The following is an 18924-nucleotide window of genomic DNA, read 5'->3' as shown; positions in this document are numbered from 1 at the left end:
AAATTCTTGCCTAAAAGAACAATCTTTGTCCTTATATCTTTAGGTTCATAAGTACCTCTTACCAGTTTGAAATTTGCATTTTCATATTTTGCCTCTAACTTGCTTATTTAGACAGTGATGGACTACTTGAGGAGAAAGCATCAAATATAGATTGTATGGCCATATTTAAGGGAAAATACTTCAGGAGTGGGGTACCTTTTCGCTTTGTGCTTTTAAAAAAATTTTAAGATAAAATACATTATTTTTAAATGGCATTATCTCTGTACAGGAATTCCAGTTGATAGTCATTAATAAGAAGTACAAAAAAGTTTGGGGTTAATATACATGCAATACCATAGATAAAATAGATAGTCAAGAACCTACTGTATAGCACAGGGAACTTTACCCAACATTCTGTATAATCTATATGGGAAAAGAATCTGAAAGAAATGGATACATGTATAACTGAATTGCTGTACACCTGAAACTGACAGTGTTATAAATCAACAATAGTTCAATGTAAAATAAATATTAAATTAAAAATAACTTTTAAAGAAGTTAGTAAAATTAAATTGTCGTTTTCATTCAGTAAAAGAAGCTTAATTGTGGAACTTTGATGACATTTGTGTCATTACTGGGGGCTTCCAAGGTGGTGTTAGTAGTAAAGAACTCATCTGCCAATGCAGGAGACATAGGAGAAACAAGTTTGATCCCTGGGTTGGGAAGATCCCCTGCAGGAGGGCATGGCAACTCACACCATTATTTTTGCCTGGAGAATCCCATGTACAGAGGAGCCTGGTGGGCTACAGTCCATAGGGTCGTAGAGTCAGACATGACTGAAGTGACTTAACGTGCACGCACATGTCATTCCTGAGTTTTAATGTTTGTCTCTTGATTTGAACTGAGGCAATTTGATGTTCTCCTTCTCCCTCTCCGTAGAACAGGAGCTGAGGCTTATGCTGCCCTGTTGTTCAGAGGGGACATCCTGCATTGCCTGCTGTTCCTTGTCCATCCCGGCCTCTGTTTGATCATAAAGCAGGAGGCCCTTCTCATTGTGCAATGTTGTCCTCTAGTGATATCCGTGGTCCAAGCATCTCTTCACTCTTCAGATGCATAAACTCCTCATCCCAAATATGAACTTCAATTAAATTAGCCTCAAAGGGAAGTCGCTCAGTCGTGTCCGACTCTTTGCGACCCCGTGGACTGTAGCCAACCAGGCTCCTCCGTCCATGGGATTCTCCAGGCAAGAATACTGGAGTGGTTTGCCATTTCCTTCTCCAGGGGATCTTCCCGACCCAGGGATCGAACCCAGGTCTCCCGCATTGGAGGCAGAGGCTTTAACCTCTGAGCCACCAGGGAAGTCCAAATTAGCCTCAAGGCTAGGGTAAAGTTTGTGAATAGTAATGGGCACAGCGTTCATTCTCAGGACTCCAGACAGTTTCCAATCTAGTCACATTCTTTCTACTACTTCTCACTCTATAGTCCCTTTGAGTTCAAATTAACTTCATAATGTTTAGCCTTGTTTTATCATTCTCTTTCTGTTTGGTTGATAAACTTAATTTTGCCTTTCTTTAAGTTCTGACTCCTGATCTTCCCAAGTCAAGCAATTTGGAATTCAGAAGAATAAAATAGCATTTCTCTTTCAAGTTCCTAGCTCTTAGAAGAATTTTCTTAAATATAGATTTTAAGACACTTTTTTTCTTCATATCAGTTTAACAAAGTCTACTTAAGATCTCAAAAGTTCATACATAATACGTAAAATATTAGGCAGAGGATAAGTTTAGAGATACTACAGGAAGCTGAACTAGGAAAAGTAGATTTTCGTGACATTTTCAATCCCAGAGCTGAAGTACGCAGGTGATGCAGTTACTGTCAGTCACAAGGGACAGGTGGCAGCTTCTGTCTATAATAGAAAAAAAATAAAGTGAAGTTGGTTGGACATCAGTGCAGCGTGTCTCCTTGCTCTATTATTCTTAGCTGTTCCTTGAAAAAGGAATTTATTACTTTTTTTTAAGAATTAGAAGGAAAAAATTTCAATTTAACCAGCATATAATTAATTTTTGCCCACATCACTATTTATTCTCTTCTCCTCACCTTTTACTACCAAAACTTGTAACATTAATTCAAGATCCAGATTGTTTGAGGCAGCACCACTACTTGGTACAACTTCCTAGATTGGTTGCAAGAAGTTTCTGGCTTAAATAATTCTCCTCCTCCTCCACTTTTCTTACTCTTCCTCCTTCTTTTCCTCATAAAATTATCATCAGACTATGGGATTGTTAGTCATTCTGAAAAATATAAATATCCTGCTCTTTTCTTTGGAGGAAAATGTGGGATAAAGATGATCACAGGAAGATTAAGCTTTACTATTGTGCTGTTAGAACTACAACTGAGACCCAATATTATGTGTGACTTTGACATCTGGGGAAATTGGGAGGATCTGCAGTTGACTAACTTTAAGATTTCCTTTTCATTCTGTTCCCATGGATAAAATACCCCAGCTAAACAACTCTTATTATCAAATGGATCAGTTACACTTCCTGCTCATCCCTGAAAGCCAGTTTTCAGCTCCCTTCCAACCTGCAGAATGAATCAGACAAACTCATTGTAGCCTCTCCAAGAACCAAGGATACTTTACTCTCTTACTGTGACAAAGCCTGATTCCCATAGGACCTGACTGCCCACTCTGTTCCTAAGTACCGCCCAAGTGTGTTTTACTATGTCCTCCTTCTCCAGGCTGTGAGTATTTGTGACTAATAAGCTGCTGTGGATTTGTATTCATCTAGTCAAATGCTGTGAGTTTGGGCCTCCCCACAACCCTAGGGTGGAAAGTTCTCTGTCACCAAAAGAGTGCAGAGATGATTAAAACAATTGCTTTGTTCATTTACTCAAAAACCTATTTAGTGACTCAGGTTGTTTAGGCATTAAGCCAAGTACTTTGTGCTGGCATTTAATCCTCTTGATAGCCCTTCAAGAGGGCTGCCATTATTTCCATTTCACAAGTAACAAAACTCAGAGAGGTTAAGTGATTTGTCCAAAGTTACAAAGAAAGTAAGATTGAGCCCAGGTTCTCCTCTCAATTCAATGCTCTTTTCATGATCTTATTATCTCTAATAAAGGTAAGCTTATTTATCTAAACATGCAAGGAAGTATAGGGTAACAATTTTGCCATGAAACAGGAAAAAAAAAAATACTTTTCTCTTAAAATGAACAAGCACCTCTTATCTTTGTCTTCTGCTTTTCACTGATAATGCTAGATTAAAAGCTCACAGAAACACATTTTAATGTTACTGATGATCATAGAAGGAAGCTGCTACAATATTTACAATATGATCTGCTACCTTGAGCCTTTTGTCGTAGAAACGGATGCAGATCTGATTTAAATCACTGGCACATGTCCTTTGGTCTTGTATTTTCTTATTTTTCGCCAAACTTCTTGAGCAGCTCTACAACTCCCTTGCTCAAATTGTCCCCATTTATATTCTTTCGCGCATGACTGGCCTCTAGCAAGTTTAGGTGAAAGATCCAAATGTGGATGAGATTTAGGAGCCTCCCTACGGTTAATATACTAACTGGACTAAAGGTGAAAATGTTTACTCATCCCTAATTCTTCTGATTTTCGTAGAAATGATCTGAGCTCAGAAATAAAAATATCACAGGAAACTCTATACCTCTATATCCAAGACTTAGATGCCTTTCCTTATAAAGGATAAACCAAATGAAAGCATGCTCTCAGAAAACATTGTTTATATAGATATTTCTAAGTACAGATATTCTTAACCCATATATTCCATCCCTAATCTCATTTTCTCTCATGACTCAGAATGTATTGAGAGTCTGATATGTGACAGACTCTGTGTTAGTTGCTATACCGATATCACTTCTTTTATGCACTGAATTACATCATCACATTATTTCCATGGATCAATGAAGAAATCAATGCATAAATAATGTAAGAATGTGCTTAGGTCAGGCAGCTAGTAGTGAAGGAGCCAGGAGTCAAACCCAGGTTAGACTCAACAGCCTCGTCTTAAGTCACATTCAGCTTGGTTAGACTGATTGATTTGGAACAGCACAGCTTGCTTGGAAGGCAAAAGCTGCTTCTAAACACATTTTTGGTAGAGGCAGGTCTTTTCACTGGTTTGCCTGCTGCCTACTTGATTCCTAAAAATATACTGTTGATTGTTCATAGCTTCAGAGAAAATCACTTTTTCATTAAAGTGCCCATTATACTGTGTCAATGAATGTGATAACATGCATAATTTACCTCTGGGGAGTATGTAATTAGAAAATTAACCTTTTACTTTTCTCTTGTTAATCAGTTATAAAAAGTGATGGAGGGATAATACATTAGCAACCGTGTCTACTATATTATTGTGCTTTTCATGCCTAAGTTGCTTAAAAGGAACAAAATGCTCAGAGCAAGAGTCTGAATGTGTTAAGAAGAAATAGCATTTTGCACATATAGAAGGGCATACTTCTCATGTCTTTCATATGCCTTTAAACACAGTGTGTGAAGGAGAGGGTAGGGTGGGCGAATGAAGAGAGTAGCATGGAAACAAACACATTATCATATGTAAAATAGATAACCAGTGGGAATTTGCTATATGACACAAGGAGCTCTGTGACAACCTAGAAGGGTGGGGTGGGGTGGGGTGGGAGGTTGGAGGGAGGTTCAAGTCACTTCAGTCGCCTGCTAAGTCACTTCAGTCGTGTCCACTTCTGTGCAACCCTTTGGACTGTAACCTGCCAGGCTCCTCTGTTTGTAGGATTCTCCAGGCAAGAATACTGAAGTGGATTGCTATGCCTTTCTCCAGGGGATCTTCCCAACCCAGGGATCAAACCTGCCTCTCCTGTGGCTCCTGAATTGTAGGCGGAGTCCTTGCTGCTGAGCCACCAGTGAAGCCCAGACATATGTATACCTATGGCTGATTCATGTTGTTGCATGGCAGAACCAACACAATATTGTAAAGCAATTATCCTCTAATTAAAAATAAATAAATACATTTCTGTAAAAGATGATATATTTGGGGGTAGTATTTTACTCAAATGAGAAAGAAAATTCAGAATTCTCATCTCTGAAATCGTCCTTTCTTTTCAGAAAGCAGAGAATTTTAGAAGGTACGTGTTTATGCTTCCCTGAAAGGATCCAGAGCATGTAAAGAGTGACATGCCTTCTTATTTGAGTAGGCCAGAAGATCCACTGCCAAACTCCATCATCCCCCACAGACCTGATTTTCTTTCTCTGTTCTCAGAAGAGCCTGATTATCTGAACTGCAAGAAAGCAAAGTCAGTCTCATCATTTCTGAAAGCTTTGATCCGTTCTAACTCTGGATCTTACAGATGCTAAAAGCAATATTGGTTTTATGTCTCGAAATCACTGGGTCGCAGCCTAGACTTTAGGTGCATTATTTGTGACACTTTATTCCTGAGAGACACAGAGATGTGTGAGAAGGCAAAAAAATCTGAGATGTAATGTACATGCTAGAGGGTTATACTGAACTTTGAGTTAAGAGACTTGGTAATTTACCAACTAGTTTTGAGTACATCACTCTTTGTTTTCTGAGTCTTGGTGTTGCCATTTGCAAAATGGATTTTTTTTGCCCTACATACCTCAAAAAATTTCTAATAAGGCCAGCTGACTTTTTAAAAATGAATGTCCATCACAACTGTAATTTTAAGAGAATGTGAGAGTGAAACTGTTATTCCTACCATCTTCTATTTTCAAGTGGCAAAAAATTTCTTTTTTTATTAGCAAAACAGAGATCAAGGCAGCATTCCATATTTTATTCTCAAATTCCCTGTAAAAGTGACTTTATGTATTCTAAAAATATTCTGTATTTTGTATAAATATTCTGTATAAATATTCTTTAGCTCAGAGGTCACTCTTGAAACCTTTATCTTTTCAGCCTCTTACCTAATTTCCATCTAAGATAATTTGAATAACATCTCTCAAAAGAGATTGGGTCCAAAGGTTTGGAGATGCTAAATATTATCTTATATCTGGAATAAATGTCTTTGCAGATATAATTATACTAAGGATCTCCAGATGGTGTGATTACCCTAGATTATAAAGGTGGTCTATGGGCTTCCCTGGTGGCTCAGCAGTAAAGTATCTGCCTGCCAATGCAGGAGCTTAGGGTTCGGTCCCTCGATCAAGAAGATCCCCTGGAGAAGGAAATGGCAACCCACTCCAGCATTCTTGTCTGGGAAATCCCATAGAGAGAGGAGCCTGGCAGGCTATAGTCCTTGGGGTTGCAAAGAGTGAGGCATGACTTAGTGACTAAACAACAACAACAAAAACAAATGCAATCCCAGAGTCTTTATGAGAGAGGCCAAGGGAAATTTAGGCAGACAGAAGAGAACATCATACGATCACAGAGGCGGAGACTGAAACAACTCAGCCACCAGCCAAGACGGCAGCTGCCAGAAGCCGGAAGAGGCCAGGACCAGATTCTCCCCTAGAGGATTCAGAGAGCACACAGCCCTACTGACACCTGGATCTCTGCCAGTGAAACTGATTTGACAATTCTGTAAAAGAATATCTGTGTGCTGCTTTAAGCCACCAAGCATGTTATTATATGTTAGAGCAGCCACAGGAAATTAATACGCCATTCCTCCCATCACATCAAAGAGTGTTCTAGATGGAATGTTGAGTTATCATGGCAACCTCTTCCAAACCCCTCAGCTTACCTCCTCATACCTCTGCTTTACTGCCCCCTACTAACTTGACAAGTCATCTTGCTCAGTCACTCAGCGATGTCCAACTCTTTGTTGCCCCATGGACAGTAGCTCATCAGGCTCCTCTGCCCATAAAATATTCCAGGCAAGAATACTGGAGCAGGGTGACATTTCCTCCTCCAGGGGATCTTCCCAACCCAGGGACTGAACTCACAGCTCTTGCACCTCTTGTATTGGCAGACAGATTCTTTACTGCTGGTTCCACCTGGGAAACCCATCTTAAGACTTTGCAAAATTCAATTTTGCTTTCACAATGAGAAATTGTGGGGTGCTTGTCTTGTATATTGAGTCTTCCCTTGCATCCTGGGCTATTTAGGATACAAAAAAGGAAACCTTTAGCTGACAACACCAGCTAGAATTGAGTTTTTAAATTCCTTTTCTTTTTCTTTTAGCTGCAGAACATGGCATAGATGATCTTAGTTCCCTGGCCAGAGATCGAACCTGTTTCCCTTGAAGTAGAACCACAGAGGCCTAACCATTGAACTATTTGAGAATTCCCAGACTTCAGTGACGTAAGCACACCACTGTATATTAAATAGATAATCAATAAGAAACTACTGTATACAGAGGGAACTCTACTCAATACTCTGTAGTGGACTATATGGGAAAATAATCTAAAAAAAAAGTGAAAAGAAAAAGAATTAAGTGAGTTACTAAAAATATGAAGTGTGTTTTCCAGGTAGAATGATTTAAATAAATATTTCTTTGATGGTTTGGGAGTAGATCTGATTATTTCTTAGTTGAGTTTCTTTAACTTTCTTTTCTGAATTGAATTGTTGTACACCACGTGTCTTAGTAGATTTTCTGAAGAAATGTTAAAAGGAAAAATAAAGAATTACCTATGGTTTTTCCAGTAGTCATGTATGGATGTGAGAGTTGTACCATAAAGAAAGCTGAACACTGAAGAACTGATACTTTTGAACTCTGGTGTTGGAGAAGACTCTTGAGAGTCCCTTGGACTGCATGGACATCAAACCAGTCAATCCTAAAGGAAATCAGTCCTGAATGTTCATTGGAAGGACTGATGCTGAAGCTAAAGCTCCAATACTTTGGCCACCTGATGTGAAGAACTGACTCCTTGGAAAAGACCCTGATGTTGGGAAAAATTGAAGGCACGAGAAGAAGAGGATGACAGAGGATGAAATGGTCTGATGGTGTCACCGCCTTGATGGACATGAGTTTGAGCAAGCTCTGGGGTGATGGACAGGGAAGCCTGGAATGCTGCAGTGCGTGGGGTCACAAAGAGTTGGACATGACTGAGCGAATGAACTGAACTGAAAAAATTACATCTCTTAGGATTTCCTTTTCCTCTCCTTTTAATCATGTTTTTGCACCCCTGCCCCTTATGCTGTTGGCGAGTTAGTGTCTTTTTTCATCTTGTTTTTGTTCAGTTGCTAAGTCATGTCTGACTCTTTGTGACCCCACGGAATGCTCATGCCAGGCTCCTCTGTCCTCCACTATCTCCCAGAGTTTGCTCAGATTCATGTCCACTGAGTCCATGACGCTATCTAACCATCTCATCCTCTGCCACTCTCTTCTCCTTTTGCTTTCGATCTTTCCCAGCACCAGGGTCTTTTCCAGTGAGCTGGCTTTTCATATCAGGTGGCCAAGTCATTGTAGCTTCAGCTTGGCAACCGTCCTTCCAATGAATATTCAGGGTTGATTTCTTTAGGATTGACTGATTTGATCTTCTTACAAGCAAAGGAATTCTCAAGAGTCTTCTCCAGCACCACAATCCAAAAGCATCGATTCTTTGGCACTCATCCTTCTTTATTGTCCAACTCACATCTGTACACCACTACTAGAAAAATCATAGCTTTGACTATACAGACCTTGGTCAGCAAAGTGATGTCTCTGCTTTTTATAACTTTCCTTTGTCATAACTTTCCTTTCAAGGAGCAAGGGTCTTTTAATTTCATGACTGCAGTTACCATTCATAGTGATTTTGGAGCCCAAGAAAATAAAATAAAGTCTTTATTTCCATTGTTTCCCCAACTGTTTGCCATGAAGTGATGAGACCGGATGCCATGATCTTAGTTTTTGGAATATTGAGTTTCAAATCAGCTTTTTCACTCTTCTCTTTCACCTTCATCAAGAGGCTCTTTAGTTCCTCTTCACTTGCTGCTATTACAGTGGTATCATCTGCATATCTGAAGTTGTTGATTTTTCTCCCGGCTCTTGATTTCAGCTTTTGATTCATCCAGCCTGACATTTTGCATGATGTACTCTGAACAGAAGTTAAATAAACAGGCTGGCAATATACAGCCTTGCCTTGTCATACTCCTTTCCCAATTTTGAACCAGTAAATTGTTCCATGTCCAGTTCTAACTGTTGCTTTTTGACTCACATACAGGTTTGTCAGGAGACAGATAAGGTGGTCTGTACTCCCATTGCTTTAAGACTTTTCCACAGTTTGTTGTGATCCACACAGTCAAAGACTTTAGCCTAGTCAATGAAGCAGAAGGAGATGTTTTTCTGGAACTCCTTTGCTTTCTCCGTGATCCAGCAAATATTGGCAATTTGATCACTGGTTCCTCTGCCTCTTTAAAAGCCAGCTTGTACATCTATAAGTTCTTAGTTCATGTATACTAAGCCTAGCTTGAAGAATTTTTAACATAACCTTGATAGCATGTGAAATGAGCACAATTGTACATTAGCTGGAATATACTGTGAGGTCTTGCTGGCTTTAGGAATCATTACTATGAGCAAAGCTTGTGGAGGTGACAAAATTCCAAATGAGCTATTTAAAGTCCTAAAAGATGGTGCTGTTAAAGTGCTGCACTCAATATGTCAGCAAATTTGGAAAACTCATCAGTGACCACAGGACTGGAAAAGATGAGTTTTCATTACAATCCCAAAGAAAGCCAATACCAAAGAATGTCCCTATTCATACTGGGAATCAAAACTTTAAACTAAACTGCTCTTAAAGCTACAAGAGAAACAAAGTAGAGACAATTCTTTGAAGGTTTGTACCTTACTTTTTAAAATATGTTTAAAAAGAAGTAGGTTAAGAGAAAAATCATTTTGCCAGCATTTCTGAAGTACTTTACTTCTGTTGGATGAGAGATTATTCTTTCCTCTACAGGTTAATAAGTTGCCAGTTTTGCCACACTCTGTAATTAACTGACAACAGACTCTTCTTAAAAATGGATTTTTTCCAGTTGGTTTTGAATGAGTAATAGTGAAAAAGGCTTTTTTTAATGAATGGATATTGAATCAATAAGCTGTTTCTCAGAGGTCATCAGTGATTGAGGAATAGCTACAGGTAAGCAGTAACTAACTTGTTGAGATACTCAATCTGTTATAATGTCTACAAAAGAATATATTTCTTTTTGATTTATATCATGTACTATATAAGTTTCACACTAACAGAAGTCTCCCAAAAGCTTTTATAAATAATACTATAAATTGCCCAAAGAGCTAACAGGGAGAAATTTATCAGTTAAATAATAGTGAGGGAAATTTATAGCTTTATCTGGGGTATCTGTACAAATATACTACTATAATAGTATATTTGTAAGTCTTATTCACTGCAGCAATACTCTTTTAGTCTTTGTCTCCATTTTTTTTTTTTTTTTTTTACTTATTTACTATATCTCATTGTCTGTTTAATTAGTGAATGAAAGAGTTAATTTAGAAATTTCTAGACTGGAGGTAATTAAGGGAAAATGGGAAAAGCAGATGGACTAGGAAGAAAAAAGAAGGTGAGAAAAAGACTAAGATGGTCAGTATTAAAATTTCTCAGATAATCAGAAAATAGAGTGGTGAGAGTGTGTGCGTGTGTGTCCTACTTTAATTTCTTTATTCTAAATGTCATGAGAAACCATTGAAGTATTTAAGCATGAGGTGGCATAATAATGTTTGAGTTTTAGAAAATTTACTAACAAAATGGATTGAACAACTGTTATTGCAAGGCTATTGAGGCAGTGCAGATGAGAGATGATAATAGTGTTGTTGTGCAGTGTAGATATTTGTATGGATAAAAATAGGTAAATTTTAGAGAAACAAAGATAATAAAGTTGTAATACTGTGTCCCATAAATTGAGTTAGAAAGAAGTTGAATAACTCATAGCTTTCTGGCATGTGTGTCTTTGAATAAAAGTTTGAGCCATTCAAGAGCTGATGATCCTGGAATATTATCAGATTTATTGTAGAAATTCATGACTTATATTTGGGAAAAATGATATCAATATGCTTTGAACCATCCACCTGAAGATGATAAAAAAATAAAATAGAGAATAGATTTTATTTGTGTATGTGCTCAGACACGACAAACTCTTTGCAACCCCAGGGACTGTAGCCTACCAGGCTTCTCTGTCCATGGGATTTCCCAGGCAAGAATACTGGAGTGCTTTGACATTTCCTTCTCCAAATGATCGCCCTGACTCAGGCAGCGAACCCAAGTCCTGCATCTCCTGCATTGGCAGGCATATCCTTTACCACGGAGCCACCTGGGAAGCCTAGATTTTGTTTACCATAGTCATAACAAATGAATTTGAAACCAATCGAGAATGAGATTGCTTAAAATATTTTAATGTATTAAGAGTAGAGAGTCTGGTATTGAGCCATGAAGAATGTAAATAGAGAAATAGCGAGGGGAAAAAAAAAGACAGTATTGGTGATAGACTGCAAAATCTGAGTCTTTATGGAAGGAAAGAGCAGCAAATTAACAATTGAAAAAACAATTCACTAATTCTAGAAAGAATCCATTTTACAGATGAAGCAATTTCAGAATTTGGTCTCTTACCTGAGAGAGAGGTGAGATAACAGCCAGGAAAAACAATTTTTCTTGAAGTTTAGCTATGAATGGCGGGAGAAGCAGGGCAGTGATTGAGGGAGATGCATTTTTTTTTTTTTACTTTACAAGGAAGAAGTCAAAGAGAAGTGGAATATATAAGGAAGTCACAATAATCAGTCCTGTAGAGGTCAGGGTAAGAAGAGGAAAGTGGAATTCCTTTACAAGGAAGGGGTCACATTGAGAAGTGGAATATATAAGGAAGTCTAAATAATCAATCCTGTAGAGGTTAGGGGAAGAAGAGGAAAGTAGAATTCCAGTCACAAATATGGACTTCAGATAGGAAAAGAAAGTCTATTGAAATAAAGCAGAGAATTTGAGACATCAGGAGTTTTAAATAAGTAAATGTCTGAAATACTTATGGACTGTGATAGAGCAAACAGACCAGTGAAATAAAGAAGAATTGCTGGGTCATGTTGAGATTGCATTTGTGCTTGGGAATCATAAATCTAAAGTGGAACCAATCTGCACTTTTGTATGACTTTTTCCAATGCAACACAGTTATTTTGGTTCTGACTATAATAGATGGAGAACATAATAGATGGATTTATCTAGTTTGGGAGTTTTGCTGGATATGGAATATAATAAGAGAAACAGGTGTGGTAAATTATGTTACTGGCAAGTGTAAAATTGGAATGATGGACTATGGATTTTCTTTTGAATAGGCGGAAAATTGCATTGCTTCAAATAAGTGAAGTTGTTTTTACCTTTGTGCATGTAAGGTTTGTACAGGTATAGACAATATGGTCAGGTAAATATAGAAGTTCCATACTGAATGAGAACAAATAAAAGTAATGCAGTGACCACCATTTTGTTTATCTAGGGGATCTACATTGAGCTATTCCAAGGTTGCGAGGGTTACGCAGGCTTATATTATCTTCCATTCTACTACAATCTAATCTGTATTCATGTTTTGAGGTAGCTATTCATCAAAGTACACAGAGCTAAGTAGTCTGAGTAATTTCTGTCAGATACTATAGCTGCATCGAACGAGCATTAAACTTAAGAATAAAACAAGACTGTGCAGCTTATCTATTTCAATCCCCTCATTTTGGAGATGGTATATTTGAAATTCAAAGAAGTGACATGACAAAGGACAGAGTTGTTAGGAGAGCTGTAACTCAAGCTCACGTCACTTTAACCTCAATACTAGGCACTCTTCGGAGTCTTACTCATCAGTGACATTACAGATTAGTATCTTGGCATTGCAGAAGAGGATCCAGACAAAAGATATCCAAATAAATTAGTCCCCAGTTAATTTTACCAAGTAATGATCTCCACTGTACTCCAAGGTGTATCAATTCATAAATGATGTCAGAGATCTTTTTATGGCACTATGCTATGTGACTGAAGACTAACTCCTAAAAGGGTGGAGGAAAAAGGTAAGTGCACGTAATTTAAAAATATTTATTTGCTTTGGATGGCATTAAATAGTAAATACCAATTCTATCTACTTGATAGTTTATTCTCAGGTAAATTCAATATATTAACATAGAACAAGAGATCATTTATTCATAATTGATTAATTTGACTTTTTATTAAGAAATTTAAACTTGATTATCACATCAAAAAAACTCAGCCACAATATGGATCAAGAGAGATAACATCTAAAAGACATGGATAATCTTTACCTACACAGAAAGAGGATCCTGTGTAAAGTAAGAATATTCATCAACCAATGGTATCATGCAATGAACCTGCATAAATAAAATCACTTCTGATTTCTATCATCTTTCAGTATATTAAAGAAAGTTTTACATATCAGAAACTTTGGACTAATACACATTATACATAAAGTTTATTTGGTGGGCACCCTATACCACAACTGAGGAGGCATTACAAATAGGTGTGAAAAGAGAAGCGAAAAGCAAAGGAGTAAAGGAAAGATGTATCCATTTGAATGCAGAGTTCCAAAGAATAGCAAGGAGAGATAAGGAAGCCTTGCTCAGTGATCAATGCAAGGAAATAGAGGAAAACAATAGAATGGGAAAGACTAGAGATCTATTCAAGAATTTTAGAGATACCAAAGGAACATTTCATGCAAACATGGGGACAATTAAGGACAGAAATGGTATGGACCTAACAGAAGCAGAAGATATTAAGAAGAGGTGGCAAGAATACATAGAACTATACAAAAAAGATCTTCATGACCCAGATATCCACGATGGTGTGATCACTAACCTAGAGCCAGACATCCACGATTATGAAGTCCAGTGGACCTTAGGAAGCATCACTACGTACAAAGCTAATGGAGGTGATGGAATTCCAGTTGAGCTATTTCAAATCCTAAAGGATGATGCTGTGAAACTGCTGCACTCAATATGCCAGCAAATTTGGAAAACTCATCAGTGGTCACAGGGTGCAGAAAGGTCAGTTTTCATTCCAATCCCAAAGAAGGGCAATGCCAAAGAATGCTGAAACTACCACACAATTGCACTCATCTCACACATTAGCAAAGTAATGCTCAAAATTCTCCAAGCTAGGCTTTAACAGTACGTGAACCATGAACTTCCAGATGTGCAAGCTGGATTTAGAAAAGGCAGAGAAACCAGAGATCAAATTGCCAACATCCGTTAGATCATCAAAAAAGCGAGAAAGTTCCAAGAAAGCATCTACTTCTGCGTTATTGACTATGCAACGCCTTTTACTGTGTGGATCACAACAAACTATGGAAAATTCTGAAAGAGATGGGAATACCAGACCACCTGACCTGCCTCTTGAGAAATCTGTATGCAGGTCAGGAAGGAACAGTTAGAACTGGACCTGAAACAACAGACTGGTTCCAAATAGGCAAAGGAGTACATCAAGGCTGTATATTGTCACCCTGTTTATTTATTTTATATGCAGAGTACATCATGAGAAATGCTCTTCTGGTTGAAGCCCAAGTTGGAATCAAGATTGTCAGGAGAAATATCAATAACTCAGATAGGCAGATGACACCACCCTTATGGCAGAAAGTGAAGAACTAAAGAGCCTCTTGATGAAAGTGAAAGAAGAGAGTGAAAAAGTTGGCTTAAAACTCAACATTCAGAAAACGAAGATCATGGCATCTGGTCCCATCACTTCATGGCAAATAGATGGGGAAACAGTGGAAACAGTGGCTGACTTTATATTTGAGGGCTGCAAAATTACTGCAGATGGTGACTGCAGCCATGAAATTAAAAGACGCTTACTCCTTGGAAGAAAAGTTATGACCAACCTCGACAGCATATTAAAAAGCAGAGACTTTATTCTGCCAACAAAGGTCCATGTAGTCAAAGCTTTGGTTTTTCCAGTAGTCATGTATGGATGTGAGAGTTGGAGTATAAAGCTGAGCACCAAAGAATTAATGCTTTTGAACTGTGGTGTTGGAGAAGACTCTTGAGAGTCCCTTGGACTGCAAGGAGATCCAACCAGTTCATAGTAGAGGAAATCAGTCCTGAATATTCAATGGAGGGACTGATGCTTAAACTGACTCCAGTACTTTGGCCACCTGATGTGAAGAACTGACTCCTTTGAAAAGCCCCTGATGCTTGGAAAGATTGAAAGTGGGAGGGAAAGGGGACGAAAGAGGATGAGATGGTTGGATGGCATCACCTACTCAATGGAAATGAGTTTGATTAAGCTCTGGGAGTTGGTGATGGACAGGGAAGCCTGGCATACTGCATTCCATGGGATCGCAAGGAGTTGGACATGACTGAGTGACTGAACTGAACTGAAGATTATTCTCCTTACACATCTTAAGGTTTACACTGTAATCTTTTATATTGTAGCTACTGCATTTATGCCCATTAGCTATAAGAAAGATGTTTTAAGCAAAGAAGTATAATAATACTGCATATTATAAGGGGATTTTACTTTTGATTGCCATTCAGTCATATATTACCCAATGGAAAATATTGTGTCATTACAAACACCTCAATATGCTAGGGACTATAGTTGTTTCCCGAGTAGAAAGTCAAATGAAGTTCGTAAAAGCAAATTCATTAAATGGTTGAGTCAGAAGATGCCAGAAACATTCACTCATTGTTCAGATTTACAAAATCCCATGCATCCATGCATGCTCAGTCATTCAGGCATGTCCGACTCTCAGCAACTCCATGGACTGTAGCCCGGCAGGCTCCTCTGTCTACGGGATTTTCCAGGCAAGAATAATGGAGTCGGTTGTCATTTCCTTCTCCATAAAGAAAAAAGAAATCCCAAACTATCCCCAGAGCTGCTCTAGTTAGGATACTATTGGAACAGCATCAGTATTTCCCAGAGGTTGATACCAACTTGTGAATAGTAAATTGTGATGACAGAGGCAAACACCAATTTTAGATATTCTAATTCTTTACTCATTTTTAGTAAGGAATGCACAGTCATAGGAAAAGACATCTTTTCTTTAAAATTTAGGGAAGAAATGAAAGTGACATTTGTAGTGAGGATTCTGGAGATGCGTGGGCATTCAAACAATCAGGTCATGTGCTGATTACGTTTAAAATAGGTCCTTTATTAAGAACAGCAACCAAAGTAGCCTTATAAGTTAACTCTTTGATTCAATGCAAAAAACTTGGACTGTGAAATGTGTCACCATCAATTGAGAGGTGTTTTGCAAATAATACGGTTAAAGTGTCAAAATTAATTGGTGTTTCTCCTGCCTAGAATGCTCTGCCTTGAGACACAAACAAAACTCAACTCTCTTCCTTCATATCTTCTCGTAAGTGTCATCTTTCAGCGAGGCCTTCTTAGTTAAGATATTTAAAATTCAAATCTACTAGAAGCTTAGAATTTCCTATCCCCATCCTCCTTCTCTGACATATATTTCTCACTGTCATTTACCACACCATAAATATGAGTGAAGTCGCTCAGTCATGTCTGACTCTGCAACACCATAGCTTCTGCAGCCTGCCAGGCTCCTCTTTCCATGGGATTTTCCAGGCAAGAACACTGGAGTGGATTGACATTTCCTTCTCCAGAGGATCTTCATAACAGGGATTGAAGCCAGGTCTCCTGCACTGCAGGCAGACTCTTCACCAGGGAGGCCCACCATAAATATAAATTATGATTTTATTTTTGTTCTTTTTTGCCTGTTTTGTACAATTGCCTACACATCATTGGGCACAACTGAGCAACTGAGCGCGTGCACACACACACACACACACACACACACACACACTCACACACAACCTATTGTAAGTGTTCAATAAATATTTGCTAAATCAATTCATTACTTAATATTTTTTCCTGAAATCTATTTGAACTGACACTAATATTGCTACATAAACTTTTTATTAATTTTTAAATTGGCCTTTGTCTCATGTATACTTTTCAACGTGTTTTAAACTTTTGTTTGTTATTAATTCAAATATGCATTTTCCAAATCAGATATAAACTTTTTTCTTTTAATCCAGTCAGATTCATGACATCTACTCATTTAATATTTATCTTCCCTGGATATGATAAGAAACTTTAAAGAGATGAGTGAAGTATATTGTGTTGACTTTTGTCCAATGCCTCAAATAGCTTCTAGGGGCATGTAAGTGTAACTAAACAATGTTTGTAAATAAAGTTGTTAAGTGAATACTTCTTTTTCAATATGTAAAACTAGGTAACAAACTGCAGTGAAGATAATATAAGCTGTGAATTCAAAATAACAGGAGTTGAATCTTTTCACAGCAAAAGAAAATATTAATTTTTTAAGTTTTCTTTATTTGTGTATACTTACATAAATATGTATGATTTTAAAATATAGAATTAAATATATATGTATAGGGATATCCAATATATATATAGATAAAAGCACTCTACTATGGAAACAAAATAAAAAGGAAATAATTTTAGTATCTTTAAGAAATACTAAGAAAATGTATAATTTCCATTTTAGTATGTATATTTATGTGATATTACTCTGAATATGAAGAGTTAACTTTTGAAAATATTAAGATTATAAAGATGAAACTCAACATATTCATATAATAAAATAGTTTTATTTTACTTTGTAAAAAACTTTGTTTTACTTAAAATTCAGTTTTATTTATATTTTTAATAGAAGTCCATTTCATAAAGCAATTTGCTACATCATAGTAGCAATTAATTTACAACATGTTAGCAAATTTTTCCCCCAGAAAGAGGTACTATATTAAATAACAGCATGTTAGATATTAGATATTTACTAAAGCTTCTGCTGAAAAATAGCATGCTACTTTCTTTTAAAATTATATTTACTGATAGCTAAATTCCTACTGAATCAGTTTTTACTCTAACCTGTTCTACTTTAAGTAATCATTCTACACGGGGAAAGGTTGCATGCATGGATCATGATTCTCGTTTTGACAAAGAGAATTAGAGGAGAAAGGACTCTGGGTAATGTTTTAGGGTTATTATAACACAAATACTCCCCCCCCCAAAAAAAGGCTGCTAAAACATAAGCAGCTAAAATCACACACAAAAAAATCTCTCTTCATGAATCCTTGTGGCTTTACTACTGCAGTTGATAATCACCATGGTAAAAGCTTTGGAGACAGAATAAGGATAGAATAAATCTTGGAAGATAAATTAAGAAAGTAAAATCCCATTATTATGGATAATACTATTCAGATTACCATGTCAGAAGGGCTGAATAAATTAAAGAAGTTCCATCTTGCTGAGACTTAAAATAATGATTTGCAAAACACTGCACAATACCACTGAATCTTTTGGCTTCTTTAAAGAAAATTCTGATTAATAAAACTATACTTGTTCCTACAGAGATAACAAAGATGAAAACAATGCAAATCTTGCTGATGTTCCTTTTAAATCCCTGTTCTTGGTTTCTATAATTTTGTCTTATACTCTTAGGAATTGAAATAATAAAGATAAAAATCTAAATAAGGTAGCTAAAGATTTTTTCAGAAATGGAAAAATCTTATTTTATGATTGTTTCTTCATTTCATTTTCAGAATTCGTAACAGCTCTTATTTAGGTGAAAGTGAAATTGATTTTCAATTAAATAAGATAATTGATTATGCTGTGACCTGATAATGCTTCCTCTCTAATGTAGGGTCTAGGATTAATCTACTTTCTTTGGGTAAGAAATACACAGACTCTCCACGCATAGTGTGCCTTCTGTTCAAGAAAACTTAGTACACTAACTGGTTTTTGAGAATGCAGAAGAAATATTCCAGAGGAAGTGTATTAGGGTTATGGGTGGAAAGCTAAGCCCTAAATTCTAGAGAATTAAGTCCTTGAAATCTGTAATTTCCATAATGCCAAATCCTGAAGACTATTATAATTATTTCTAAAGAGAACACTTTGGGCCACAATGTTTTCATATATTACATAAGTATATAGAGATATAAGCACGTGCCCATATTAGGAACTTTTTCTCTTTCTCTTCTTCTCTCCTCTTATTTCCTCTTTAATTAAGTCATCGACTTTCCCGTCCTCATAGATTAAGCAAAGAAAATTCA

At 37.1% G+C, this 18924-nt stretch overlaps 1 long non-coding RNA gene across 1 annotated transcript in view; it reads left to right on the top strand.

The window, feature by feature from the left end:
• LOC145525184 (uncharacterized) overlaps positions 1-18924 on the top strand; it is a 227806-nt gene that overhangs the window by 41472 nt on the left and 167410 nt on the right. Inside the window, exon 2 of the long non-coding RNA XR_014068083.1 lies at positions 7113-7232. This is a non-coding gene — a long non-coding RNA (uncharacterized LOC145525184). The remainder of the gene's footprint in view (positions 1-7112; positions 7233-18924) is intronic.

This window comes from Giraffa tippelskirchi, chromosome 11, assembly GCF_054371585.1.
Source record: "Giraffa tippelskirchi isolate mGirTip1 chromosome 11, T2T-mGirTip1v1.2.pri, whole genome shotgun sequence".
Classification (NCBI taxonomy): domain Eukaryota; kingdom Metazoa; phylum Chordata; class Mammalia; order Artiodactyla; family Giraffidae; genus Giraffa; species Giraffa tippelskirchi.
The sequence above is the reverse complement of the archived record's forward strand: the minus strand, read 5'-3'. Positions and strand labels throughout refer to the sequence as shown.